The following is an 18735-nucleotide window of genomic DNA, read 5'->3' as shown; positions in this document are numbered from 1 at the left end:
TGGTAATAATTAGTAATTATATTTTCGCAACTGTAAATAATTAGTAATAATTGTTTACCTAGCCAATATTGAGTAATTAGTGCAATAACCAGGACATAGCATATAAATAATTATTTACTTATTTATTTCCTTTTTAATTAGTAACTGCTCATTGATTGACATATGGACATATAAGCTATGCATTTGCACATACTGTGGTGTTGCTCTGTGATTGGTCGACACCTCCACGACGTCTTCCCTTCGCGACCAATAAGTGCTGTGGCAAAAATGTGACACTTTTGCTAACGACAACTATGAGGCAATAAAGGCTTTTGCCTTAATAGCAGTAGGTATCTGCAATAAAGCATTGCTTGCAAATGTACAAAACATTTCTGGAAAACACTGTTTTAACAGCTTGATATCAGTTGCCAGTTGTAATTTGTAACCCTGACATTATACTATTTTTTGTAATGCGGCAGAGCATTCTGGGCTTGCTGTACCTCTGCCACGGGTCTACCCGGTACTGCACTACTTCCGGGACTAGCTAAGCGACTCACGGTTTTTGGGGGAGGACAATCACAACTCAAAGATGAGGCCAACTAACTTTTTTCATTCGAGCTCACTGCTATCCATGTGCCTAACACAGCAATCCTCTCAATGCCTGTCTTATTGCATTGTTGGGCGCCTCGTGCATGCAGTGACACCTTGGGTTACTTTTTCCGCATGTCATTGCATGTGAGTCCATTATTTGAGGCAATAAAGAATGGTTTGATTAAGAATCCCCTTCAAGGGATGTGTCGAGATTTGGTAAACCATAGCTCAAGTGCTACAAACAAAAAACGGTGGACCGACGCTGTTTCTGCAACAACCGATAAGTGGCACCACTTGGGCATACATTTTTGATGGGATCGAACTGCAGTTCCTTGTCAATTTATCGCTTCTCGGCCTTTTGGCTAAGATCAAAGTGTAGTAAGAGCCGTTTTCCAGTCAAGTGTGGTGTTTCCCATGTTTCGCTCCCGTTAAACTTTTTTTTTTTTTTTTTTTTTTGAGCTTGGTGAGGGCTCTTTGCCGCGTTTGCCTGGTAATTGAGTGACGATTTTGATTAGTTGCTGCGTTGCTCTTTTTCACTTGTATTGTGTTGAGGGTGATTTGTGTGTGGTGTTTACTGGTGTTTCTCTCCTGTTCAGCTCCATCTTTTGTTTTGCTTTGCTACGAGCTTGGTGAGGGCTCTCATATTGTTTTTTTTTTTTTTTTTGGTGTTGAGCATTCTCTCTTTTTTTTTTTTTTTTTTTTCTTTTCTGTGCGCACTTTGGTTTTTCAGTCTCATTATTAGTGTATGTTAGTTGTTCTTTCTGGATAGTCTTTTTCCCCGTTGGAGCTGCAGCGCTGACCTCTTCTGCGGAAGGAAATCCATTATCGCAGTATGTCGCGCGGATACACCCCGCCATTTCTTCCAGACGACCGCCGCTGCTAGAAGTGATGTCATCGCCTCCGACAAGCAGCGCCTTCACCGCCAGCAGAAGCCGCATCCCAGTCCGATCGCCGTCTACCAGTCCAAGCCCGGCCAACAATGAAGAACCGCCACAGCCCGGATCGCAACCTCGCCGTGATGGGAACAGCCTTACGCTGTTCTTTCCGCTGGCGAGGACGTTCCGATGTACGGAAGAGGGATGCGCTACCGCGTACTCCCCGGTATTGTGGACGTCCAGGCGGCAGTCCCTGACTCGGCATCTTGAAAGTGAGCATGGGGTGCGCATAAGCCAGGTCACGCATTTTTGCACTCTCTGCCACAGAGAGGTCGGTCCTCGGCCAAAAGCGCATCCCTGTCTTACTGGAGAGAAGCTCGAGGTGGCCAGCACTGACTTGCACAGCCACAAGTGCGGTGATTGCCAGCTCTCTTTTCCATCGAAAAGAGGGCTGGAAAATCATCACATGTGGCACCGCAAACAGACTGCCATGCAGGGATTACCGCCTCGTCCCGTGCCACCGTTAGCGGCGACGAGAAGACTAAGAAGGACACCATCCCGGGACGCCAGACCACCGGATCTAGAGCCCCCACAAGAAGAGGACATCAGCCAAGACGCAAGGACACCACCAGCAACGCCTCAACAAGACACCAATGTGGAGGAAGCGGGCCAGGAAGAGCCACGAACGCTAACCCCCATCTCTCCTCCTCCAGAGAGCAGCACCACGAGAGCAGCAACACCAGCACTAAATTTTCCCACCTCCCCATCCCAGCAGGATGACCAAGGAATTCCCGTGCCTGCCAGCAGCACACCCAACAGCAGCAGGGAGATGGAGAATTCACAAGATTCTCCTTCCTTGCAGGTAGGCGACGGACAACAGGCTCACCTGTCAACAATCAGCGAGGAAAGCAATACATCGCAGCTTCAAGACGACGACGGCGGCGGGCACCATGACGCAACTGCCACCCAGGGAGCACTAACTGATTCTCTTTCTGATGAACTGGAGTGCGAGGGCATACTCGTCGACCACACCAGGCGCCTCCGGTGTTTGCTGCGTGAGCCTGCGTCTGCTGAGGGTTGGGATGGTTTTCTTTCCATCTTGGAGGAGGCCATCACCGAGGTTGGAAAGGCGGTAAAGCTGCCGAAGGCTCCGGCCGGAGGTAAGCCGCGCCGTCCGACCAACCCCGACAACGCTCAGCAGATCCAGTCTCTTTACCGCAGGAATCGCCGCCGAGCAGTACGCCTGATTGTGGACGGCGAGTCGCCTATGTGCACGGTTCCTTTACAGGATCTCGAGGACCACTTCACTGCAACGTGGGGCCCCAAGGAGGTGGACACCAGCCTTCTTCTCAACAAGGCCAAGAGCAGCGACCTCACGGAATTCCCTCTAGACAAGTTCACCGAAGAGGAGGTCCTGACGAAGCTGAGGAAATGTGAGAACACCGCGCCCGGCAACTACCGAATCACCTACCAGCACTGGAAGACGACAGACCCTGAAGCAGCCTTCCTGACAGCAGCATTCAACGCCTGCCTCAAGTTCAAGAGAGTGCCCCCAGCATGGAAGGAGTCCCGGACCATCCTCATCCACAAGAAGGGACCTGTGGAGGACGTCACGAACTGGCGCCCCATCGCACTCGGGTCGACGATTTCAAAGCTGTATGCTGGGTGTCTCGCCACTCGGCTGCAGCGATGGATCGCTGAACACGAGCTGCTCTCTCGTTGTCAAAAGGGGTTCCTGCCGCACGATGGTGTGTTTGAGCACAACTTCGTGCTGCAGGAGCGCCTCGACGCAGCGAGGGGTGGCGGTGGGGAGCTGTGCGTGGCGTTCCTTGACTTCAGCAACGCCTTTGGATCTGTCGCCCACAATGCCCTCATCGACGCACTACGTGGAGCAGGCGCCGGCAGCGACTTCTGTTCGATCGTCGCTGACCTCTACAGGGACAACACCACCACCATCGTAGGACAAGAAGGGTCAACACGGCCGATCGCTATTTCTGCAGGGATTCGACAGGGATGCCCACTGAGCGGGCTCTTGTTTAATTTTGTCATTGACCCTGTTTTGCGTGCTGTGCAGGGAGGCGAGAGGCAGCACAACATCCTGGCCTACGCCGATGACCTCACCCCCCTGGCCAATGACCCGGAGATGCTTCAAGCCCGCATTAATACTGTTGAATCCCTTTCTTCTAGGCTGGGATTACAGCTTAACCCAGCGAAGTGCCGCACTCTTCATCTGAGCGGCAAAACACCGGTTGGTACAAGACTGACCCCTTTCTTTATTGCAGGAGCTGAGATCCCAATTATCCAGGATTTTGAAAGCCAGACGTTCCTGGGCCGCCCTGTAGGGTTCAACGTCTTCCCGGACAGAGCTACTGTGGACCAGGCCATCAACACCGGCCGCCGCCTGCTTAGCTCAATGCTCGCCCCTTGGCAGAGATTGGACGCTGTGAAAACATTTGTATATCCAGCGCTGAATTTCTCCATGCGGTGCGGTGTGTTGGGCAAGTCAGAGTGGGCACGCCTCGACGATGCACTGCGGCCACTAATCAAAAAATCCCTTTATCTTCCAGGAACCGCAGCCAATGAATACCTCTACGGCAGTGCAGCATCGGGCTCGGTCGGCATCCCCCTCGCAGCGGAGCTGAGCGACATCTGCCGCATTGACAATGCATTTAAGCTCCTCTCCTCTCTTGATCTAGAGGTGCGAGATCTAGCGCTGCATGCCGTTACTGCCATCACGACGAAGAGACTACGCCGACCAGCCACGGATGAGGACATCGCTGCCTACCTGACAGGGGAGACGGAGGGAGACTTCCGAGCTAGGGCAACGCAGCTTCAGTCTGTATGGACGGAGGCTCGCAAAGCTTCCCGGCGCCTGGCGGTCACGTGGGAGATGCAAGAGGGGGGCCCCAGCATCACTCGCGCCGACGTGACCGTCACGCAGAAGCAGCGCACGAAAGTGGTGAGGACACTTCGGAGCATCGCTATGCGCGCACGAGATCACAATCTCCACGAAAAGCCTAACCAGGGGAAAGTGATGGAGTGCGTAGCAGCCGACCGTAGCAGTTCCCACTTCATGAGGACGGGGCGCTTCACTCGCTTCTGCGATTGGCGCTTCGTGCACCGTGCGAGGCTGAACCTGCTGCCCCTCAACGGAGCCAGGCCGTGGGATGTCGCTGCTGACCAGCGGTGTCGGAGATGCGGGCAAGACAAGGAATCCCTCCCGCATGTTCTCTGCCACTGCATGCGCCAGAGCGTCGCCTACACCAGCCGACACAACAGGATCGTCGACCGGCTGAAGACAGCCGCTGAGAAGCGATTCACCGTCACCCATGAGAACCGGCCCGTGGGTGACACGAACCTCCGCCCAGATCTTGTTCTGGCGCGCGGGGAAACAGCGATTGTCATCGATGTCACATGTCCCTTTGACAATCGCAAAACCGCCTTCGATGCTGCACGGGAGAGTAAGATCGCCAAGTACGAACCCGTTCGCCAATACCTGCTCCGGAAATTCCAGCGGGTCAGCATCGAGGCAGTCGTTGTTGGGGCCCTGGGCTCCTGGGACCCCAACAATGACAAAGTGATGAGGCGCCTCTGTAGCAAACGCTACATGCGTCTCTTCAAGAAGCTGGCGGTGAGCGATACCATCGCAGCTTCTCGTGAAGTCTATGCTAAACACGTAGCTGCAAATTGAAGGGCTCGCACTTCGGTGGACTTCAGCAGCTCGAGTTAGAAAGACTTCCTACACGCACAACAATACACTCACCCCACACCAGGAATAAAACTTTACAGATGAGATTTCCCCTAAAAAGGAATGAACAACAACAGTAGGTGTCTGCAATAAAACTGCTAGGAAATGTACAAAACATTTCTGAAAAACACTCTGTTCTTAACAGCTTAATATCTGTTACGGGTTCTAATTGTACCCATGATATTAAACTGATTTTTGTAGCGCGGCGGAGTGTTCGGGGCTTGCTCCAACTCCGCCACGGGTCGACCCGGTACTGCACTACTTCCGGGACCGGCCCAGCATCTCCCCCTTTTGGGGGGAGAAGGCACAATTGAAAAAAAAACAGAAAAACTGCTTTGTTTTGTTCTAGAAATTTTTGGACTTTTTTTTTCCGACTTTTTTTTCCGACTTTTTTTTCCGACTTTTTTTTCCGACTTTTTTTTCCGACTTTTTTTTCCGACTTTTTTCCGACTTTTAAAGTTATGTGGTTGGTTTTACAGAGTGTAGTAATTATTTACGCAACTGTAAATAATTATTAATAATTGTTTATGTAGCCAATGTGGTTGGTTTTACAGAGTGTGATAATAATTAGTAAGTATACTATGCAACTATAAATAATTAGTAATAAAAGTTTACCTAGCCATTGTGGTTGGTTTTACAGTGTGGTAATAATTAGTAATTATATTTACGCAACTGTAAATAATTAGTAATAATAGTTTACCTAGCAATTGTGGTTGGTTTTACAGAGTGTGGTTATAATTAGTAATTATATTCACGCAACTGTCAATAATTAGTAATAATTATTTACGCAACTGTAAATAATTATTAATAATTGTTTATGTAGCCAATGTGGTTGGTTTTACAGAGTGTGGTAATAATTAGTAAGTATACTATGCAACTATAAATAATTAGTAATAATTGTTTATCTAGCCAATGTGGTTGGTTTTACAGTGTGGTAATAATTAGTAATTATATTTTCGCAACTGTAAATAATTAGTAATAATAGTTTACCTAGCCATTGTGGTTGGTTTTACAGTGTGGAAGTAATTGGTAATTATATTTACGCAAATGTAAATAATTAGTATTAAAAGTTTACCTAGCCATTGTGGTTGGTTTTACAGTGTGGTAATAATTAGTAATTATATTTACGCAACTGTAAATAATTAGTAATAACAGTTTACCTAGCAATTGTGGTTGGTTTTACAGAGTGTGGTTATAATTAGTAATTATATTCACGCAACTGTCAATAATTAGTAATAATTGTTTACCTAGCCAATGTGGTTGGTTTTAAAGAGTGTAGTAATTATTTACGACTGTAAATAATTATTAATAATTGTTTATGTAGCCAATGTGGTTGGTTTTACAGAGTGTGGTAATAATTAGTAAGTACACTATGCAACTATAAATAATTAGTAATAATTGTTTATCTAGCCAATGTGGTTGGTTTTACAGTGTGGTAATAATTAGTAATTATATTTTCGCAACTGTAAATAATTAGTAATAATAGTTTACCTAGCCATTGTGGTTGGTTTTGCAGAGTGTGGAAGTAATTGGTAATTATATTTACGCAAATGTAAATAATTAGTATTAAAAGTTTACCTAGCCATTGTGGTTGGTTTTACAGTGTGGTAATAATTAGTAATTATATTTACGCAACTGTAAATAATTAGTAATAATTGTTTACCTAGCCAATGTGGTTGGTTTTACAAAGTGTAGTAATTATTTACGCAACTGTAAATAATTATTAATAATTGTTTATGTAGCCAATGTGGTTGGTTTTACAGAGTGTGGTAATAATTAGTAAGTATACTATGCAACTATAAATAATTAGTAATAATTGTTTATCTAGCCAATGTGGTTGGTTTTACAGTGTGGTAATAATTAGTAATTATATTTTCGCAACTGTAAATAATTAGTAATAGTTTACCTAGCCATTGTGGTTGGTTTTGCAGAGTGTGGAAGTAATTGGTAATTATATTTACGCAAATGTAAATAATTAGTATTAAAAGTTTACCTAGCCATTGTGGTTGGTTTTACAGTGTGGTAATAATTAGTAATTATATTTACGCAACTGTAAATAATTAGTAATAATTGTTTACCTAGCCAATGTGGTTGGTTTTACAGAGTGTAGTAATTATTTACGCAACTGTAAATAATTATTAATAATTGTTTATCTAGCCAATGTGGTTGGTTTTACAGAGTGTGGTAATAATTAGTAAGTATACTATGCAACTATAAATAATTAGTAATAATTGTTTATCTAGCCAATGTGGTTGGTTTTACAGTGTGGTAATAATTAGTAATTATATTTTCGCAACTGTAAATAATTAGTAATAGTTTACCTAGCCATTGTGGTTGGTTTTGCAGAGTGTGGAAGTAATTGGTAATTATATTTACGCAAATGTAAATAATTAGTATTAAAAGTTTACCTAGCCATTGTGGTTGGTTTTACAGTGTGGTAATAATTAGTAATTATATTTACGTAACTGTAAATAATTAGTAATAATTGTTTACCTAGCCAATGTGGTTGGTTTTACAGAGTGTAGTAATTATTTACGCAACTGTAAATAATTATTAATAATTGTTTATGTAGCCAATGTGGTTGGTTTTACAGAGTGTGGTAATAATTAGTAAGTATACTATGCAACTATAAATAATTAGTAATAATTGTTTATCTAGCCAATGTGGTTGGTTTTACAGTGTGGTAATAATTAGTAATTATATTTTCGCAACTGTAAATAATTAGTAATAATTGTTTACCTAGCCAATATTGAGTAATTAGTGCAATAACCAGGACATAGCATATAAATAATTATTTACTTATTTATTTCCTTTTTAATTAGTAACTGCTCATTGATTGACATATGGACATATAAGCTATGCATTTGCACATACTGTGGTGTTGCTCTGTGATTGGTCGACACCTCCACGACGTCTTCCCTTCGCGACCAATAAGTGCTGTGGCAAAAATGTGACACTTTTGCTAACGACAACTATGAGGCAATAAAGGCTTTTGCCTTAATAGCAGTAGGTATCTGCAATAAAGCATTGCTTGCAAATGTACAAAACATTTCTGGAAAACACTGTTTTAACAGCTTGATATCAGTTGCCAGTTGTAATTTGTAACCCTGACATTATACTATTTTTTGTAATGCGGCAGAGCATTCTGGGCTTGCTGTACCTCTGCCACGGGTCTACCCGGTACTGCACTACTTCCGGGACTAGCTAAGCGACTCACGGTTTTTGGGGGAGGACAATCACAACTCAAAGATGAGGCCAACTAACTTTTTTCATTCGAGCTCACTGCTATCCATGTGCCTAACACAGCAATCCTCTCAATGCCTGTCTTATTGCATTGTTGGGCGCCTCGTGCATGCAGTGACACCTTGGGTTACTTTTTCCGCATGTCATTGCATGTGAGTCCATTATTTGAGGCAATAAAGAATGGTTTGATTAAGAATCCCCTTCAAGGGATGTGTCGAGATTTGGTAAACCATAGCTCAAGTGCTACAAACAAAAAACGATGGACCGACGCTGTTTCTGCAACAACCGATAAGTGGCACCACTTGGGCATACATTTTTGATGGGATCGAACTGCAGTTCCTTGTCAATTTATCGCTTCTCGGCCTTTTGGCTAAGATCAAAGTGTAGTAAGAGCCGTTTTCCAGTCAAGTGTGGTGTTTCCCATGTTTCGCTCCCATTAAACTTTTTTTTTTTTTTTTTTTTTTGAGCTTGGTGAGGGCTCTTTGCCGCGTTTGCCTGGTAATTGAGTGACGATTTTGATTAGTTGCTGCGTTGCTCTTTTTCACTTGTATTGTGTTGAGGGTGATTTGTGTGTGGTGTTTACTGGTGTTTCTCTCCTGTTCAGCTCCATCTTTTGTTTTGCTTTGCTACGAGCTTGGTGAGGGCTCTCATATTGTTTTTTTTTTTTTTTTTGGTGTTGAGCATTCTCTCTTTTTTTTTTTTTTTTCTTTTCTGTGCGCACTTTGGTTTTTCAGTCTCATTATTAGTGTATGTTAGTTGTTCTTTCTGGATAGTCTTTTTCCCCGTTGGAGCTGCAGCGCTGACCTCTTCTGCGGAAGGAAATCCATTATCGCAGTATGTCGCGCGGATACACCCCGCCATTTCTTCCAGACGACCGCCGCTGCTAGAAGTGATGTCATCGCCTCCGACAAGCAGCGCCTTCACCGCCAGCAGAAGCCGCATCCCAGTCCGATCGCCGTCTACCAGTCCAAGCCCGGCCAACAATGAAGAACCGCCACAGCCCGGATCGCAACCTCGCCGTGATGGGAACAGCCTTACGCTGTTCTTTCCGCTGGCGAGGACGTTCCGATGTACGGAAGAGGGATGCGCTACCGCGTACTCCCCGGTATTGTGGACGTCCAGGCGGCAGTCCCTGACTCGGCATCTTGAAAGTGAGCATGGGGTGCGCATAAGCCAGGTCACGCATTTTTGCACTCTCTGCCACAGAGAGGTCGGTCCTCGGCCAAAAGCGCATCCCTGTCTTACTGGAGAGAAGCTCGAGGTGGCCAGCACTGACTTGCACAGCCACAAGTGCGGTGATTGCCAGCTCTCTTTTCCATCGAAAAGAGGGCTGGAAAATCATCACATGTGGCACCGCAAACAGACTGCCATGCAGGGATTACCGCCTCGTCCCGTGCCACCGTTAGCGGCGACGAGAAGACTAAGAAGGACACCATCCCGGGACGCCAGACCACCGGATCTAGAGCCCCCACAAGAAGAGGACATCAGCCAAGACGCAAGGACACCACCAGCAACGCCTCAACAAGACACCAATGTGGAGGAAGCGGGCCAGGAAGAGCCACGAACGCTAACCCCCATCTCTCCTCCTCCAGAGAGCAGCACCACGAGAGCAGCAACACCAGCACTAATTTTTCCCACCTCCCCATCCCAGCAGGATGACCAAGGAATTCCCGTGCCTGCCAGCAGCACACCCAACAGCAGCAGGGAGATGGAGAATTCACAAGATTCTCCTTCCTTGCAGGTAGGCGACGGACAACAGGCTCACCTGTCAACAATCAGCGAGGAAAGCAATACATCGCAGCTTCAAGACGACGACGGCGGCGGGCACCATGACGCAACTGCCACCCAGGGAGCACTAACTGATTCTCTTTCTGATGAACTGGAGTGCGAGGGCATACTCGTCGACCACACCAGGCGCCTCCGGTGTTTGCTGCGTGAGCCTGCGTCTGCTGAGGGTTGGGATGGTTTTCTTTCCATCTTGGAGGAGGCCATCACCGAGGTTGGAAAGGCGGTAAAGCTGCCGAAGGCTCCGGCCGGAGGTAAGCCGCGCCGTCCGACCAACCCCGACAACGCTCAGCAGATCCAGTCTCTTTACCGCAGGAATCGCCGCCGAGCAGTACGCCTGATTGTGGACGGCGAGTCGCCTATGTGCACGGTTCCTTTACAGGATCTCGAGGACCACTTCACTGCAACGTGGGGCCCCAAGGAGGTGGACACCAGCCTTCTTCTCAACAAGGCCAAGAGCAGCGACCTCACGGAATTCCCTCTAGACAAGTTCACCGAAGAGGAGGTCCTGACGAAGCTGAGGAAATGTGAGAACACCGCGCCCGGCAACGACCGAATCACCTACCAGCACTGGAAGACGACAGACCCTGAAGCAGCCTTCCTGACAGCAGCATTCAACGCCTGCCTCAAGTTCAAGAGAGTGCCCCCAGCATGGAAGGAGTCCCGGACCATCCTCATCCACAAGAAGGGACCTGTGGAGGACGTCACGAACTGGCGCCCCATCGCACTCGGGTCGACGATTTCAAAGCTGTATGCTGGGTGTCTCGCCACTCGGCTGCAGCGATGGATCGCTGAACACGAGCTGCTCTCTCGTTGTCAAAAGGGGTTCCTGCCGCACGATGGTGTGTTTGAGCACAACTTCGTGCTGCAGGAGCGCCTCGACGCAGCGAGGGGTGGCGGTGGGGAGCTGTGCGTGGCGTTCCTTGACTTCAGCAACGCCTTTGGATCTGTCGCCCACAATGCCCTCATCGACGCACTACGTGGAGCAGGCGCCGGCAGCGACTTCTGTTCGATCGTCGCTGACCTCTACAGGGACAACACCACCACCATCTTAGGACAAGAAGGGTCAACACGGCCGATCGCTATTTCTGCAGGGATTCGACAGGGATGCCCACTGAGCGGGCTCTTGTTTAATTTTGTCATTGACCCTGTTTTGCGTGCTGTGCAGGGAGGCGAGAGGCAGCACAACATCCTGGCCTACGCCGATGACCTCACCCCCCTGGCCAATGACCCGGAGATGCTTCAAGCCCGCATTAATACTGTTGAATCCCTTTCTTCTAGGCTGGGATTACAGCTTAACCCAGCGAAGTGCCGCACTCTTCATCTGAGCGGCAAAACACCGGTTGGTACAAGACTGACCCCTTTCTTTATTGCAGGAGCTGAGATCCCAATTATCCAGGATTTTGAAAGCCAGACGTTCCTGGGCCGCCCTGTAGGGTTCAACGTCTTCCCGGACAGAGCTACTGTGGACCAGGCCATCAACACCGGCCGCCGCCTGCTTAGCTCAATGCTCGCCCCTTGGCAGAGATTGGACGCTGTGAAAACATTTGTATATCCAGCGCTGAATTTCTCCATGCGGTGCGGTGTGTTGGGCAAGTCAGAGTGGGCACGCCTCGACGATGCACTGCGGCCACTAATCAAAAAATCCCTTTATCTTCCAGGAACCGCAGCCAATGAATACCTCTACGGCAGTGCAGCATCGGGCTCGGTCGGCATCCCCCTCGCAGCGGAGCTGAGCGACATCTGCCGCATTGACAATGCATTTAAGCTCCTCTCCTCTCTTGATCTAGAGGTGCGAGATCTAGCGCTGCATGCCGTTACTGCCATCACGACGAAGAGACTACGCCGACCAGCCACGGATGAGGACATCGCTGCCTACCTGACAGGGGAGACGGAGGGAGACTTCCGAGCTAGGGCAACGCAGCTTCAGTCTGTATGGACGGAGGCTCGCAAAGCTTCCCGGCGCCTGGCGGTCACGTGGGAGATGCAAGAGGGGGGCCCCAGCATCACTCGCGCCGACGTGACCGTCACGCAGAAGCAGCGCACGAAAGTGGTGAGGACACTTCGGAGCATCGCTATGCGCGCACGAGATCACAATCTCCACGAAAAGCCTAACCAGGGGAAAGTGATGGAGTGCGTAGCAGCCGACCGTAGCAGTTCCCACTTCATGAGGACGGGGCGCTGCACTCGCTTCTGCGATTGGCGCTTCGTGCACCGTGCGAGGCTGAACCTGCTGCCCCTCAACGGAGCCAGGCCGTGGGATGTCGCTGCTGACCAGCGGTGTCGGAGATGCGGGCAAGACAAGGAATCCCTCCCGCATGTTCTCTGCCACTGCATGCGCCAGAGCGTCGCCTACACCAGCCGACACAACAGGATCGTCGACCGGCTGAAGACAGCCGCTGAGAAGCGATTCACCGTCACCCATGAGAACCGGCCCGTGGGTGACACGAACCTCCGCCCAGATCTTGTTCTGGCGCGCGGGGAAACAGCGATTGTCATCGATGTCACATGTCCCTTTGACAATCGCAAAACCGCCTTCGATGCTGCACGGGAGAGTAAGATCGCCAAGTACGAACCCGTTCGCCAATACCTGCTCCGGAAATTCTAGCGGGTCAGCATCGAGGCAGTCGTTGTTGGGGCCCTGGGCTCCTGGGACCCCAACAATGACAAAGTGATGAGGCGCCTCTGTAGCAAACGCTACATGCGTCTCTTCAAGAAGCTGGCGGTGAGCGATACCATCGCAGCTTCTCGTGAAGTCTATGCTAAACACGTAGCTGCAAATTCAAGGGCTCGCACTTCGGTGGACTTCAGCAGCTCGAGTTAGAAAGACTTCCTACACGCACAACAATACACTCACCCCACACCAGGAATAAAACTTTACAGATGAGATTTCCCCTAAAAAGGAATGAACAACAACAGTAGGTGTCTGCAATAAAACTGCTAGGAAATGTACAAAACATTTCTGAAAAACACTCTGTTCTTAACAGCTTAATATCTGTTACGGGTTCTAATTGTACCCATGATATTAAACTGATTTTTGTAGCGCGGCGGAGTGTTCGGGGCTTGCTCCAACTCCGCCACGGGTCGACCCGGTACTGCACTACTTCCGGGACCGGCCCAGCATCTCCCCCTTTTGGGGGGAGAAGGCACAATTGAAAAAAAACAGAAAAACTGCTTTGTTTTGTTCTAGAAATTTTTGGACTTTTTTTTTCCGACTTTTTTTTCCGACTTTTTTTTCCGACTTTTTTTTCCGACTTTTTTTTCCGACTTTTTTTTCCGACTTTTTTCCGACTTTTAAAGTTATGTGGTTGGTTTTACAGAGTGTAGTAATTATTTACGCAACTGTAAATAATTATTAATAATTGTTTATGTAGCCAATGTGGTTGGTTTTACAGAGTGTGGTAATAATTAGTAAGTATACTATGCAACTATAAATAATTAGTAATAAAAGTTTACCTAGCCATTGTGGTTGGTTTTACAGTGTGGTAATAATTAGTAATTATATTTACGCAACTGTAAATAATTAGTAATAATAGTTTACCTAGCAATTGTGGTTGGTTTTACAGAGTGTGGTTATAATTAGTAATTATATTCACGCAACTGTCAATAATTAGTAATAATTATTTACGCAACTGTAAATAATTATTAATAATTGTTTATGTAGCCAATGTGGTTGGTTTTACAGAGTGTGGTAATAATTAGTAAGTATACTATGCAACTATAAATAATTAGTAATAATTGTTTATCTAGCCAATGTGGTTGGTTTTACAGTGTGGTAATAATTAGTAATTATATTTTCGCAACTGTAAATAATTAGTAATAATAGTTTACCTAGCCATTGTGGTTGGTTTTACAGTGTGGAAGTAATTGGTAATTATATTTACGCAAATGTAAATAATTAGTATTAAAAGTTTACCTAGCCATTGTGGTTGGTTTTACAGTGTGGTAATAATTAGTAATTATATTTACGCAACTGTAAATAATTAGTAATAACAGTTTACCTAGCAATTGTGGTTGGTTTTACAGAGTGTGGTTATAATTAGTAATTATATTCACGCAACTGTCAATAATTAGTAATAATTGTTTACCTAGCCAATGTGGTTGGTTTTAAAGAGTGTAGTAATTATTTACGACTGTAAATAATTATTAATAATTGTTTATGTAGCCAATGTGGTTGGTTTTACAGAGTGTGGTAATAATTAGTAAGTACACTATGCAACTATAAATAATTAGTAATAATTGTTTATCTAGCCAATGTGGTTGGTTTTACAGTGTGGTAATAATTAGTAATTATATTTTCGCAACTGTAAATAATTAGTAATAATAGTTTACCTAGCCATTGTGGTTGGTTTTGCAGAGTGTGGAAGTAATTGGTAATTATATTTACGCAAATGTAAATAATTAGTATTAAAAGTTTACCTAGCCATTGTGGTTGGTTTTACAGTGTGGTAATAATTAGTAATTATATTTACGCAACTGTAAATAATTAGTAATAATTGTTTACCTAGCCAATGTGGTTGGTTTTACAAAGTGTAGTAATTATTTACGCAACTGTAAATAATTATTAATAATTGTTTATGTAGCCAATGTGGTTGGTTTTACAGAGTGTGGTAATAATTAGTAAGTATACTATGCAACTATAAATAATTAGTAATAATTGTTTATCTAGCCAATGTGGTTGGTTTTACAGTGTGGTAATAATTAGTAATTATATTTTCGCAACTGTAAATAATTAGTAATAGTTTACCTAGCCATTGTGGTTGGTTTTGCAGAGTGTGGAAGTAATTGGTAATTATATTTACGCAAATGTAAATAATTAGTATTAAAAGTTTACCTAGCCATTGTGGTTGGTTTTACAGTGTGGTAATAATTAGTAATTATATTTACGCAACTGTAAATAATTAGTAATAATTGTTTACCTAGCCAATGTGGTTGGTTTTACAGAGTGTAGTAATTATTTACGCAACTGTAAATAATTATTAATAATTGTTTATCTAGCCAATGTGGTTGGTTTTACAGAGTGTGGTAATAATTAGTAAGTATACTATGCAACTATAAATAATTAGTAATAATTGTTTATCTAGCCAATGTGGTTGGTTTTACAGTGTGGTAATAATTAGTAATTATATTTTCGCAACTGTAAATAATTAGTAATAGTTTACCTAGCCATTGTGGTTGGTTTTGCAGAGTGTGGAAGTAATTGGTAATTATATTTACGCAAATGTAAATAATTAGTATTAAAAGTTTACCTAGCCATTGTGGTTGGTTTTACAGTGTGGTAATAATTAGTAATTATAATTACGTAACTGTAAATAATTAGTAATAATTGTTTACCTAGCCAATGTGGTTGGTTTTACAGAGTGTAGTAATTATTTACGCAACTGTAAATAATTATTAATAATTGTTTATGTAGCCAATGTGGTTGGTTTTACAGAGTGTGGTAATAATTAGTAAGTATACTATGCAACTATAAATAATTAGTAATAATTGTTTATCTAGCCAATGTGGTTGGTTTTACAGTGTGGTAATAATTAGTAATTATATTTTCGCAACTGTAAATAATTAGTAATAATTGTTTACCTAGCCAATATTGAGTAATTAGTGCAATAACCAGGACATAGCATATAAATAATTATTTACTTATTTATTTCCTTTTTAATTAGTAACTGCTCATTGATTGACATATGGACATATAAGCTATGCATTTGCACATACTGTGGTGTTGCTCTGTGATTGGTCGACACCTCCACGACGTCTTCCCTTCGCGACCAATAAGTGCTGTGGCAAAAATGTGACACTTTTGCTAACGACAACTATGAGGCAATAAAGGCTTTTGCCTTAATAGCAGTAGGTATCTGCAATAAAGCATTGCTTGCAAATGTACAAAACATTTCTGGAAAACACTGTTTTAACAGCTTGATATCAGTTGCCAGTTGTAATTTGTAACCCTGACATTATACTATTTTTTGTAATGCGGCAGAGCATTCTGGGCTTGCTGTACCTCTGCCACGGGTCTACCCGGTACTGCACTACTTCCGGGACTAGCTAAGCGACTCACGGTTTTTGGGGGAGGACAATCACAACTCAAAGATGAGGCCAACTAACTTTTTTCATTGGAGCTCACTGCTATCCATGTGCCTAACACAGCAATCCTCTCAATGCCTGTCTTATTGCATTGTTGGGCGCCTCGTGCATGCAGTGACACCTTGGGTTACTTTTTCTGCATGTCATTGCATGTGAGTCCATTATTTGAGGCAATAAAGAATGGTTTGATTAAGAATCCCCTTCAAGGGATGTGTCGAGATTTGGTAAACCATAGCTCAAGTGCTACAAACAAAAAACGGTGGACCGACGCTGTTTCTGCAACAACCGATAAGTGGCACCACTTGGGCATACATTTTTGATGGGATCGAACTGCAGTTCCTTGTCAATTTATCGCTTCTCGGCCTTTTGGCTAAGATCAAAGAGGGGTCCTGCTGCTCAGCGTCGTGCCCTGGTGCCTGGCCTGCTGCCTGGTGTCCTGGGCCCCTCCACCTGGCGGAACCCCCCCCTCCTGAGGTCCTGCTGCCCGCGGCCTGCAGTCCTCGGCCGGGTTTCCTGCCTGGCGCCCTGGTCCTGCAGTGATGGACCATCCACCTCCGAGCACTCGGCCCTCAAAGGCCCAGTGCTTCACCTTCCAGTTGCCGGAGCCCGCTCCGGCAGACGACATCATTGATGCCCTCGAGGGTGTCGTCGGTGTCGGGGGGCTGCAGTACTTGCAGCACCTCGGCGGAACCACGTTCCTGGCTGCTGTTTCTTCAATGGCACAAGCCACCAAAGTTGTTGCCGCGGGCACTGTGCTCGTCGGCAGTCATCATGTGCCGCTGGTGCAGCTTGCTGCTCCAGTGGTTTTTGTTACTGTTTTTAGGCTGCCGCCATGTGTCAGCGACGATGCCCTGACTACAGCATTGACACCGTATGGAAAGGTGCGAGCCATCACGGAGCCCGGCTTCAAAGGGAAAAGCCATGTACGAAATGGGTGCCGCCTCGTTAAACTGGACATGGTACGAGCCCCACCGAATTTTCTCTCTGTCGCGGGCTATCGAGTTATGCTCGAATACCGCGGCATGAAGAGGGTATGCTCGCGGTGCGGAGGGGAAGGCCACATGGGTGCTGCCTGCCAAGCAACCAAGTGCGGACGCTGCTCAGCATACGGACACAGCACAGAGACTTGTAATACTGGTTGCAAGCGCTGTAGTGGGGCACATGCCACATCGGATTGTGTCCTGCCACGTACCTATGCTACGGCTGTAGCAGCGGCTGCTGCCGCTCACCGTGAAGGGCCAAGCGGTGCTGCTGTGTCTCTGCAGGAACCATCGGACGGTGGCCACGAGTCCCGAGACTTCGAACCTGATGACGATAGATCCTCGACGATCACCATTGCTGCGGATGAGCAAGGAGCCGCCGCCAACCTGGATTCTGATGACGAGGAAGGGTCCCACGTACCGGAGCTTCCATCCTTGGAGGAGGCTTTGTTTGAGCAGGATCTTACCGCTGCACAACGGACACCATCTAAGACCTCCAGGGAATTGTCCGAGTCCTTAACAGAAGATTCTCCGCTGCATACACCTATTAAATTGCAGGTGGAACCAGGGAGAGCCAGGAGTGAAGAACGGCCTGTTCCTGGTTCATTGGCAGCCGCAATGCCCCAGCGACCAAATAGTGGGGACTCTTCGCTGCGGCCAATGCGTAAGACGTCCTGTGCAGACGAGGACCTGGTAAAGCGGACTCTTTCTTCGGACAGCGGATCGGGCCCGTGCGGTTCGGCGCCGAAGAAAAAGCCCAAGAAGGTGGACGGCAACGAGGCAGATGAAATGGACACCAGGCCGCCAGAGAACTAAGCACCATGGCGCCAGCAGAAGAGCGACAGGGCCGTAACGGTCCACATCCCTTCCCTTTGACCTTCAGTGGTCCCGGCGTCCATTCCAAGGCGCCATCAAGGGACCGTGCACCGTGCTGCACCGTGCTGTGAGTCTGTCTGCATCGTTTGTTTGTTCTATAGTTTCTCAGTTTGCTGTGTTATTTGAGTTCATTCCATTTATTTGTCATGGCTTCTTTTAAGTTTGTTACCTTTAACGTTAGAGGGTTTCGCAACCCTGACAAGCAGCGCGAAATTATTCATTTTGCGCGACTACACCAAATTGATGTCTTATTTTTGCAAGAGTGCAATTTACGCACTCCATCCGATGTACTATCTTTTCGTTCTCGCTTTCATGTTGATGCTTTTTTTTCGCTAACAGACTCACGGTGCTGTGGTGTAGGGGTTATTTTCATATCTCCCGCGTTTCGCAATGGAGCGCATTGCACATACGGTCCTGACGGGCGGGTTATTGCGGTGGATTTGTTCTTAGAAGGGCGGAAGACTCGTTTCGTGAACGTGTATGCTCCAGTTACAAGGGCACTCACCAATGACTTCTTCAAATCCATTGCGCCCTTCTTTCTGGATTCCACCCCTCATGTTTTGTTGGGAGATTT

At 46.2% G+C, this 18735-nt stretch overlaps 5 pseudogenes; all 5 read left to right on the top strand.

Moving 5' to 3' along the window:
* The first annotated feature begins 362 nt into the window (after nt 1–362).
* On the top strand, nt 363–533 carry LOC146171377 (U2 spliceosomal RNA; annotated as a pseudogene).
* A 4771-nt stretch (nt 534–5304) lies between these two features.
* LOC146171376 (U2 spliceosomal RNA) lies at nt 5305–5477 on the top strand (annotated as a pseudogene).
* Nucleotides 5478–8236: 2759 nt separating this feature from the next.
* Nucleotides 8237–8407, top strand: LOC146171375 (U2 spliceosomal RNA; annotated as a pseudogene).
* A 4767-nt stretch (nt 8408–13174) lies between these two features.
* LOC146171374 (U2 spliceosomal RNA) lies at nt 13175–13347 on the top strand (annotated as a pseudogene).
* A 2758-nt stretch (nt 13348–16105) lies between these two features.
* LOC146171373 (U2 spliceosomal RNA) lies at nt 16106–16276 on the top strand (annotated as a pseudogene).
* Nucleotides 16277–18735: the final 2459 nt, after the last annotated feature.

Source organism: Amblyomma maculatum, unplaced genomic scaffold (assembly GCF_055883805.1).
Source record: "Amblyomma maculatum isolate TAMU_Amacu unplaced genomic scaffold, ASM5588380v1 scaffold_23, whole genome shotgun sequence".
Taxonomy (NCBI): Eukaryota; Metazoa; Arthropoda; class Arachnida; order Ixodida; family Ixodidae; genus Amblyomma; species Amblyomma maculatum.
Note: the sequence above shows the minus strand (reverse complement) of the source record. Positions and strands in the feature narration are given on the sequence as shown.